The following is an 11,009-nucleotide window of genomic DNA, read 5'->3' as shown; positions in this document are numbered from 1 at the left end:
CTTTGCCTTTTTGGTCATCTTAACTCATGAAATCAACTTGGGCTGGTCTGGCAGGATTAGTTGAAAGAAATCTGTTTCTTTATTGATGGTGCAAAAAAGTTTGGTGCGTTCTTTATTTTATTTTATTTTGTGTTTGCTTTGGTGCCTTTTTTCTTCAAATCATTTACCTTTGTCCGATTTCATTCTTTGATATTATCATATTGTGCCCTCTCCTTTGATTACCCTGGATCGCAGATCTGTCTGTTCTTATGTGGGACCCTAACTTAAACCTACGGGTCCAGCAAACCTTCGATTTGGAAATCATGAAATAAAAATTAGCATTGTCTCTCAGCTCTATGTATGTGACACTGTTCGACAAAAAATTGGGCTGCACCAGATGAAAAGATGCACAGGAATACAAAGAATTAAAGAAAAAACTCAATCAACAGCCTTCGGCTACAGGCACCTCCTGCGCTAGCAGAAGGGAGACTACCTGAACAGGCTTCACCTTTCTACAAACCCCAATTATTTGGAAGTCTGTCCACTCCCAGTTGGGTACAATCCTTCCTCAACCCAGCCACATTCCAACCCTGGCGACTCCACTTGTTTTTTTAAGTGAGATCATGTCTTAATTCTTACTCGACTCATTTAATAAACGAGTTGAGCTAGAGTCGAACTTAGCAGAGAGAGAGTTCAAGTTGAGTCTGAGTTGGCTTGACTCATTTAACATCCTTAGCTTCAGAAATTTTCTCTAATGAACACAAAGTTAGTCCTTACTATTACCTGCTCACCGTCCGGTAATCTGGTGAGCATATACTCCAACATATGAATCTCCATTTTCCAAGCTATCAAATGAGAGACCTTGAGAGAGAGACAAAGAGGGTTAAGATGCAGGGGTTACAAATTCATAACAACGTAATCGGCACATACTCCAAACAACAGATTTGAAATCCTTGTTAGAAATCAAGAATTTAAAATCTTGAAATAAAAAATAGACAGACCTGATCACAGCTCTCTCTCTCTCTCTCTATATATATATATATATATATATATATATATATAAAATAACAGAATAAGACATTTCTCTTTTCTCAAAGTGGGATAAAAATATGGAATAACCACGTGATGTCCTCCACCGTATTGGAGTGGGGGGAACGTTGGTCACATTTGTTCTCCTTCGTTATTCAAGCATCCCCCCATCTACTAAAACCCTGTCTACGAACAACTAGTCACTATATTAGATATCCTTCCTCCCCTTCTTCAATCTATCAATCGAACTAAGAAGAAAAGAAAAGTAAAGGAACAAACATGATCCACACAATCTCTCTCTCTCTCTCTCTCTGGGCACTTTGCACCCCGTGAAGGGCATTATGCTGCTGTGGCTTTTGGAGAGGTGACCCCATCCCCTTGCTAAAAGCTGCCTTTCTCTTTGTTCCACTTATTTTTATTTTTTAATATACTTATTTATAGGTTCACAGACCTGGGTTATATATATAAAGGCAGTTGTCATTATATAGTATGATGAAATATGTCTTCCAAAAGGGCTACCAACTTGAAGTGGCTGCAGAAAAACTTGAAGACTTTTTAAAAAGGAGACTGACGGCTACTAGACGCTCAAATACTGGGTATAATGGAAATCATCTGAGGCCATCGACTCTAACATATCAAATAATGGCTGAAAATGTAAATAAAAAAATTGTTTTTTCAAGTGACCAATGTACCTCTCAATGAAAGCGACAGACAGAAAGCAGATAAAATGGGATTGTATACCAAAATTTGGGGACAAAAAGTCCCCTAATTACAAAAATTGAGAACAAGAATCAAAGAGAAAAAGGAAAACAAATGAGTTTTTCCTTAATGAGACCCCTTTGCTTACTTTGAGGGTATTTCAGTTTTTAAAAAGGACAGGTTTAGTTTTTATATTTTCAACTTAAGCTCCACTGTTTTATCTAATTAAAATCGATATATGTCTTATATGATTCTCTTTATGTTTGGTATATAAGGGTTTGATGGCTACCAGTTCCTCTTTTAACACATACACACATGCATGCACAAAGTGGACAGAACTTGGTCTCCGATTTCATCCAAACACCTCTTCATTGCGTAGATAAACAACTATGAAATTGTTAATTCAAGGTATCAATTTTTTCGGTTTTCAAAACCCATTTTACACGTGGATTAGTGTTATTGTTATGCCGGATGGTATGTTTTCAAACTTGCAAATTAATAACACTACGTACACACACGCACTTTTGCCCACGCGGCAGATACTTTCAGATCAGATCAGATTTCATGCACGAACTCGAACGTCAAAGTCTGTATATCTGACACATAAAAAAAAAAGGTTCAGAGCTGGATATCTGAATTTAATGGTTTTAGATTGTTTTGAATTTAGTTATCAAAAATTGGAAGATGGGGGGGGCCTTATAAAATTCAATCAGCTCATCGGAGTTCGATGATTTTTCTGGTTCAAACTTACTGATTTTATCTGCGTGAAGCAGTCGGATTTTAAAAATCTGCCAAGTGATCCCGAACCGTCGTATGATACCAACTGATTAGAAATACTTTACTTTTGAATTCATTTCTCTTGATTGGTATAGGTGTAGACGGCAAAGTGTTTGGATTTGATTGGTATGACTGTCACTCGAGAAACAAGAGAAGTGAAAGACCTTCAAAGCAGTTTCAAATGGTAGATCGTTAACCGCTCACCCAAAAGCCACTTCTTTGGATATGTTATAAACGATTAATGTGGCAACTCAGCTGATTACTGGGGAATCAACAAATTATTATTATATTATTTTCTAAAAAAATAATAAAGAAAATAATTTAAAAATACAGAAATGTAAAAACAGAAAGAAGGTGACGGATTTCTGCCGATATCGGAGAATATATTGCTGAGCGAGTCAGGCAGCCTTGGCCATTTCATCCATTCAGAAACAGTTCTTTATTCTTTCATTTTAATATTTAAATGGTGAAAGGTATGCTGGTAGATGCCATGCCTTCATCCACGGTTTCCATCTGTTTGAGTTTCTGCTTCTTCTTCTCCTGTTTCTCTGGCTCATTCAGTCCGTTCTCTCTTTCTCTCTAATGAAAATGAACGAAGAAATAGGTTTTATCCATCGTAGTTAAAAGAAATTTCCTTTCTCAGACTTGTGACTGAAAAAGAGGCAGATGTGCCAGAAGAGAGAGAAAGAGAGAGAGAGTTATGCGGCTCACTCACGGAAGGAGCCGAAGTGACAGAAGTCATGGCAGCAGAAGGAGAAAAATAGAGAAATTTGAAACGAAAAAGAAAGAAGAGGAAGACAAAGGAGCTCTATGATGCGGTCATGATTAGTGATAAGAAAAGACCACTCACTATGCAACGACGTGATGCACATCCTCTGAAACGCTCAGCGCTCTTAATCAGAAGAACACGTACTCACCGTTTTACGTCATGAAGCGACCACCAAAAGCCCCTTTCATTTTATATGATCAGCATAACAAGGGTTAATGCGGATTCCCTCGGAAGAAAACAACTTTATTTTTTGCACCACTTTGTTGATGGCTCCTGCTGATATTTGAGATCGAGTTGAAGATACAAATTAAAGCTTCTTCAAAGGAAAGAAGAAGAAGAAGAAGAAGAAGAAGATGATGATGATGAAGATGAAGAAGAAGAAAACTGCCATCAGCTAGATGGTGTTTCACACTAATCAATCCCATATATGTGGTATCGTTTTCACATGTTGGGGATGGAAAATTTCAGGCTTTTAAAGCTTAACTCAAACATGCATAAGATTTGCACATGTGGGGAGCGCACGAATGATTCAGAAATCAAGAAAGGAACATCAATGGTTTCAAAAATACATAAAATTTACATCTTTTCAGAGTTGCAGGACATTAAAAAAGACGTCCGCCTTTACCTCTCTTTGAAAAAAAAAGGCTGAAATAATAGTGTTAAATAGGCGGTTTCTACTGCTGCCAACCTCTGATCAAATTGCCAAAAAGAAAAAAAAGCATGATTGTGGTCTAGAAATGGGATGAAAATGTTCACTTTAATCTGCCCAAAATTTTTTACCACTCCAAAAACGGAGGTAAAAAACCAAGACCCAGGGGTTTTTAGTACAGACAGTTTACTTGTAGGGTTGCAGGGCTTGCATGCATGAGCACTAGAAATTGTGGGGTACGGCCATTTTTTGAAAACTTGAGTAGGAAATGGACATATCATGCCTTGAAAAGGTCCCATATACGGAAAGCCACTATCAGGCAACTCCAAATATTTCACACGAGACAAGGAGAAAGGGGAATGTGAATGTACAAACAGATGGCAGAGACCTAACAGTACGAAAAACTAGCAGAGAGAAGAGGGGGAAAAATTTTTATAAACAGAAACGGGAGAAAGCTCCCCAACCATAAGAACATTATCATAAGGGAAAAAGAAAAGTTGCAGTCTGGAAAAATGTATGAGGAAAAAGAGAAACAGTGATTTGCTTTGAGTGATTATGCTCCCATCTGGTCCCTCTCCACATGGTTCTTTTGCTTTCTCATGTCATGATCAGTATAAGCAGGAAAACCCATTTTTCCCCATCAACTTTGGCTTTCTCTGCTTCGCTTTACTTTCCCGCTCCTTCACTGATGATTCATACCAGTCGAGACCCAAAACCTTCAGTTATTCTTCCCTGCTTTAGGTTCTACTACACTTATATATATCTTTTTCATTTACTGATGATAACCATTTTCTGTGCTGTGCTTTTTCTTTTCGGTGCTTCTGCGGAAGCACATATTAATGAATTCATCATGCGTATATATTCATTGTTTTCTACTTAACTATTAGAGTTAGAGTGATAAATTTAAAGTACGCCTGCTTTTTCATTTTTTTCTTCCATAAAAGGTATATGCTCTTCCTAAAAAGCCTGATTTTTTTGCTTAAGAAGACAACAGTAAATCCAACGGGAGGCTTTGCATGTTAGGCCGTCCTTGAAACCCAAGAACGCGTAGTACTTTTTTTCTCTTTCAATTGCTTCGATCTATCATGTCTTAAAGATTAATATCTAGGAAAAGGTTAACGTTAACGTTTAAAATTTCTCAAAGCATCTATCTCTTCAGTCAAATCATTCTACACGGCACCTTGCCCACCATTTTCTCTCCCATGGCTATCTGCTGCATCAATCTTAGGTAGTGGGGGGTAGGGGCCTTTCATCAGCTAGAGAAAATGGATGTCGTTGGCATCGCAAATTCCTTCACATTTTTTGCAAAAGCCAAACAGGCAAAACATAATACAGGGCTAGAGAGAGAGAGAGAGAGAGAGTAAAAGTACTACCCTCCCCAACAAGGCGTTAGGAAGGAAGAGAGAGAGAGAGAGGGAGCACCAGTCTTACATGGTAGTCTGGCATTTTACCCACAAGTGCAGGAACAAGGTATCCACTGTCAAAATAGAGGAATACGAAGAAAATCTCAAACGTATATAACCCTCAGAAAGAATAACAAGAATGCTTCGAAATTTCTCAGTTCCACAAAGAGTGAAGGCCCTTTCTTTGGAAGCAAGAAAACCCTAGTGACGTTGTCTCCTCTTGAGGTTTCTTCAGATTTAGAATTACTGGAACAGGCCCGGCGGTGGATTGAGACATAAAAGCATGTTTTACCATTGGAGAATAAAAGGGCGATATTATTATACGAAGAAAAGTTAGGCATTTAAATGTCGGAGCCCAACAAATCCATTAGTTAGTGAACGCAATTCCATCAGAAGCATGGCATGGGCAGTTTCGTAATTACATTCTAGCTTACTCCATGAATATTTGGACATAAATATTTGTACATTGGTACATATTCCAAGCCTAATATAGGTATATATTCCTCAAAAGTTATGCTAGTAATCTATATTTCATGACTAAAAAAAAAATGCTAGCCTTCGCCTTCAAATGGAAACAAATTGAGGGCTGTAACTTGGTAGGCTGCTACTGCTCATGGATTAGAAGTAAGAATGCTTTGGGACAAACATACTGATTGATGCTGTGTATTCACTTTACTTTGTCACGGGTCCTATGGCTGTAGGGACTTACAGTAAATGAGAGCTCACTTTTTCCTTGTAGTTGCAAAACTTTGCAGTTCTGAGCTGATTTCCCATCACAACTGTCTTCAAGTTCTGCCTTCTCTCCTTTATTCTTACCAATCTTTCATTGCCTAAAAAGTCATTAACATGACATTTTTGCTTTCAATATCATGCAGAAGAAGGGTGTAGGAGAAACCTTTGTTACAGGAAGGGAAGCGAGAAAGAATTAAAGGAGCCGCCGTAAGGTACCGATTTTGAATGTTCTCCAGCTATTATCACTTAAAGAATGGTACCTGCTATTTCTTATTTTCTCTTGTGGTTGTGATACATCACCATCTGTAGATATTTGCTGATTTTTTTCTATTGAAGCACACAACATATAATCTCAACTAGCAGCACCGAAAGTAAGAAATTTTTACGTCTATATATTATATATGGAAGATCTATGTATATATATATATATATATATATAGAGAGAGAGAGAGAGAGAGAGAGATTCCACAATCTTGAGTTCAGGTAATGCACGTGTGGCAAGAAATACTTTGGATTGCTGGAGATGCTGGAGATAAGGAACTGGAATAAAGATTTTGATGTCCTCTTAAAGTAACACCTTCGGATCGGAGAAGAGGTGGGCGATCTGCCCAATGCTCCTCTGAATATCTGAGGACTCTGGCAGCCAATCCCACGAATCCTTTATCTAGATCTCCCCCATGTTGACCTTCACCACTGTGAAATTTTATATCCTTCCAACAAGTTAATGTTTCTTTATCGCTTTTCTTTTTCCTAGGGTCGGTGTACAATGATTTCGTTCATAAAAGAAGTTTTTGATATGCCACCGATCGTAGACGAGTTAGGATTTGCTGACAATTGTAAGGGCCAGAAGAGTTTGCATCTTGATCAACCCATTAACAGTTTCCCTTCCTTTCTCCCTTTCACCTTCTTCTTCCCCAAATAGGTTGTTGCAGAACCCATCATTTTTCTGTTCCTTGGCCTTCAGATGCAGCTCTAAATGAGACGCTCTTACCTGTAAAGTATGATAGTCGCTTCACATAAAATATAAACAACTAGAAAGAAAAGACAGACGACAACAAAGCTTTCTCTTTTGGCCGAACAAGGGGAAAGGGAAAACGATTTCCTCTTTCCCTTCCAATACCAGTACACACAGTAGAGAGATAAAGAGATAGAAAGCACCAAAAAAAAGCCTCTCGACCTGCAAGTGGACGCAACCCACAGCCTTTTTTCTCTACTGTTTCCTGTTGTTGCCTTTTCTAGATCTCATACAACCCACGATCCCAAACTGAAAAAGGAACTCAACCAAAGAAAATCTCACCAATTTTAATGATTAATGCATCGAAGTTGGCGGAAATAGCTGCAGATCAAAAAAACTGAAGATTTTGGAGCCTACCCATGTTTTCCCACAGCATTCTTGAGCTTGCACGTATGAGAAGATCAACGTATAAAGAAGAATCTCTACCTCAAGACACTGAAGTTCAAGAAAGCTGTGGAAAAGCATGAATTGGTCCTCTTCCAAAAAGAGAAGCACCACCAACTTGGACACTGCAATAAACAAGTGAGAAAAAGGGAAAACCAGAGGGAGGAAAGAACGAAAACTGTGCACTCGATCTCCTCCCCTTCCAAACCCTCTTATTTATTTAGAAAATGGAGCCCCACCTCGTTTTTTTCATACAGCCTTTTCAGGACCAAAGAGAGAATATCAATTATTTATCACCGTGTGGTGCTGGTGATATCGGAGAGAAAAAGTAAAAGAAATGCAGGGAAATTGTTAAAAAAAGATAAGCCAACATGTCATTTCATCAGAAGTTGAGGTAAATATGCATCGCTTGCATCCACGCCTTCTCATTTCGAGAATAATTGAGAAAAAATTACGTTGCCATTTCATCTCTTCGAATTGCCCAATGTCATGCGCTTCTTGAAAAGTAATGACATCACCGGAGATTCTTCTGGCGTTATACGGTGCAATTTACAGATTGATGCACAGGATTTGGCCAATTTACTCTTCATCCCCTTGATTTTATCGATAATTGCTCAACGGCTCGCTGAGTCACTGTTTAGCTATTCACTTTCTTGACTGAAAACAACAGCCATTTTAAGAAACAATCGAAATAAAAGTTGAAAAAGTTAAAAAATGGAGCACCAAAAACTGAAAAACCCTCCAAAATTTATGGGCACCTCCTAAAACTATTGTGCATGATCTCCTTTAATCAAACATTCTCAAAACTTGAAATCCATGTCTGTAAGGTCTGACATTTTCTCTTAACATAAAAAATGGTGATACAATGACAAGGAAAAGGGTGACAAGCTGTCACATTAAAAAAAAAAAAGGAAGAATCTCAAGTGTGAATTTTAAGTCTGACCTAAATCCTTACAGAAAAACCTTCCATGTGTTTTTTCCTGATGACTAATTAATATGGAAGGAAATGAATGAAGGACTGTGTTTGGATGAAAGGGAAACGAAAGGAAATTGAGGGAAAAAAATTGAGTTTTTAATGTAATTCCAATCCTTCCGAAAATGGAGAGATTGAAAGAGAAATGAATGAATGATCATTTCCTTTTCTTTTTTCTCCTTTTCATCTTCATTCTCTTCCCTTTCCTTGCTCTTCCATTCATTCCTTTCCCTCTCTTTCCCTCCATCCAAACATAGCATTAGTTTGATCAACTATAAATTTTAGTTTGATGTTTTGCATTATAAGCAAAAAACATGCCATACGTTTAGATCCATAGATCCAAAATCTGAAGTGATCAAACACCTTTTAAAGTAAAAGTTATTTAAACCTGAAGGACCTATGCCCTAGCAAACATGATGAAGTTAGATTGACCGATGAGATTTGAAGTCCTGACCAGCCTCGCACTTCTAACTTTTCCTTTGAAGGCTGGTGATTAGGAGTGCCAACTAAATCGACTATGCCTTTCCTTGCATTTATTTGTTCCAAATTTAATCCATTTCACATTCGTTATGGTGAACATTACTCGGAAGACTCATCCAGCAGGCTCGAAATGCTTTCTTTGTGAATGATGTGAACCTAAGGGGTTTTTGAAGTTCTCTATCAGCCAAACACTGTTTTTACACAGGACTAAACATAATGTCTGGTTCGAGCTAACCCAACTTAATTTGAATCTGGTACAAGGGCTTACCTAAAGTATCGCACACATCTCTGGGCCTCGGGGGGAGGGGAGGGTATTGTGTGTTGTGTTCGGAGGGCTTTGGCTCTCACTCAGGTGATGGGCTTAATCCTTCTGCGCACTCAAAAGAGCTTAACTAAAGTGGTTTCAAAGTTTTTGCTTTCCTTGCACATACCACTTCTACAATTCCAATCCAGTTTCTCATGTATGTAGTTGATGGAATGCTGAACTCCATAATTCCTAAGTAAGATACTTAATTTCCTTTCAATAAAGACAACACGTTTTGGGTGTCTCTATTTACAATATCTAATGTCCACAAGTATATTTTCTCACAAGCCAGTCAAACTTTTTTTTTTTTTTTTTTTTGGGTTTCCATAGACATCAAAGTCTTTGGTCTGCTTCTCACGTTTTAGGTGCTTGGCATTTCTAAAAAGAAAATATGTTCGGCCAGAAACATGAAGAGAGCCAGCACATCCATTTAAATTAAAAATATCGTTACCTCCGGTTAATAACTTCATTATTGAACCAAAAAGGCTCCACCAGATTGATTAGGGAGTGTGTCTTGTCATGACCTAACTACTAAGTTTCTGCCTAACTCCAGCTTGCCTATGAAAGAAAAGGTAAGTTACCTATGAAAGAAAAGATAACGTCACAATGAAATTATGACATGTTTGGAGATTCATGAAAGTATTATCACCTTCCTAAGATTGTTTCGCAAGTTATAATGTTCTCAGAAGAAGAATGTCAATTTATGCCATTATATTGTTGGGTACAAAGACAAACAAGTTTGAAGAATGTTTTATATGAAAAATGAGTAGATACTAGACCCTTAGGTGGTGTTTGCGACAGTCTTTGCAGAAAAGGCAGGGCAACACCAGAGGTATTTTAAAGCCGAAACTTTTCTTTCATTGCTTTCCGAAGTGAAAAATGGAAATATTGTCGCAAGTGATCCTGCAACAACCTGTTTCCGAAGCTTCATTGCCTAAGAGGTCAGAAGGCTGCTAAGGTTGTGAACCTTAGGCTGCATTCAGATCTACGAAGGAAAAAAAAAAAAAAAAAAGCCGCCGTGTGACCGTTGGATCAACCTTAGGCAGTAGGTCGGTAATGAATAATCTTGGTCATTCATCTTGTTGAGAAAAAAGTATAGGGAAATAGTCAGTAATTGACGCTAAATGACTAAAATATTTTAGTTTCTTTTTCTCATTCATTTCTTTCAACCATACGTCTTGTATATATGAAGGACCAAGATTATTATTCATTATGGTATAAGCCGAAATCCTCTAACCTTCTAAACTTCCTTTAAGCATAGCCACTCGATGCAATGCATCAAGTACGCCACCCAATGCAATGCAATGCATCAGTGTACTGTGAGAAGCCGAAAGATTTCTCTGTCACTTGAATTATAGTCATAAGGTGTCCTAAATATTCATCGGTGCAGATGAATGATACTCAAACAGTGACTGCAATAGTCTTCAGTCTCGGCTACCTGTCCTTGATGTTCTAGTTACCGCTCATCAAAGGTGTTCTCAAAATTATTGTCCTGACTTTTACATACAGAATCCGGTATTTGCCACACTCTAAAAGCCAGACCGCATGCACACAGTGGATGCCAAAAATTCGACTTCTTACACCATATATATATATATATGAATTATCTGATCGAACATTTGATGTCTTACTCAGACATGCACTGTCGTGCGAGTTATCTCTAGCTACTCGCGTTAGTTATTCTAACAAAAACCTTTCACTCTCTTTCTCTTCGTCTTCTTTCTCTCTCTCTCTCTTTCTCTATACACATACACAATGGGAAGGAGGAGTGTAAGTTATAAAAGAGAAACATTATAGACAGAGTATGCATGTTCAC

At 38.0% G+C, this 11,009-nt stretch overlaps 1 long non-coding RNA gene across 1 annotated transcript; it reads right to left on the bottom strand.

Annotated features, from left to right (window-relative positions):
• Positions 1 to 6,532: 6,532 nt before the first annotated feature.
• LOC116249601 (uncharacterized) lies at positions 6,533 to 7,881 on the bottom strand. The gene is made up of 2 exons (XR_004171227.2): positions 7,215 to 7,881; positions 6,533 to 7,028 (listed from the first exon to the last, which is right to left on the bottom strand). It is a non-coding gene; the product is annotated as an uncharacterized LOC116249601 (long non-coding RNA).
• Between the last annotated feature and the right edge of the window lie 3,128 nt (positions 7,882 to 11,009).

The sequence above is a fragment of the Nymphaea colorata genome, chromosome 3 (genome assembly GCF_008831285.2).
Source record: "Nymphaea colorata isolate Beijing-Zhang1983 chromosome 3, ASM883128v2, whole genome shotgun sequence".
NCBI lineage: Eukaryota > Viridiplantae > Streptophyta > Magnoliopsida > Nymphaeales > Nymphaeaceae > Nymphaea > Nymphaea colorata.
The sequence above is the reverse complement of the archived record's forward strand: the minus strand, read 5'-3'. Positions and strand labels throughout refer to the sequence as shown.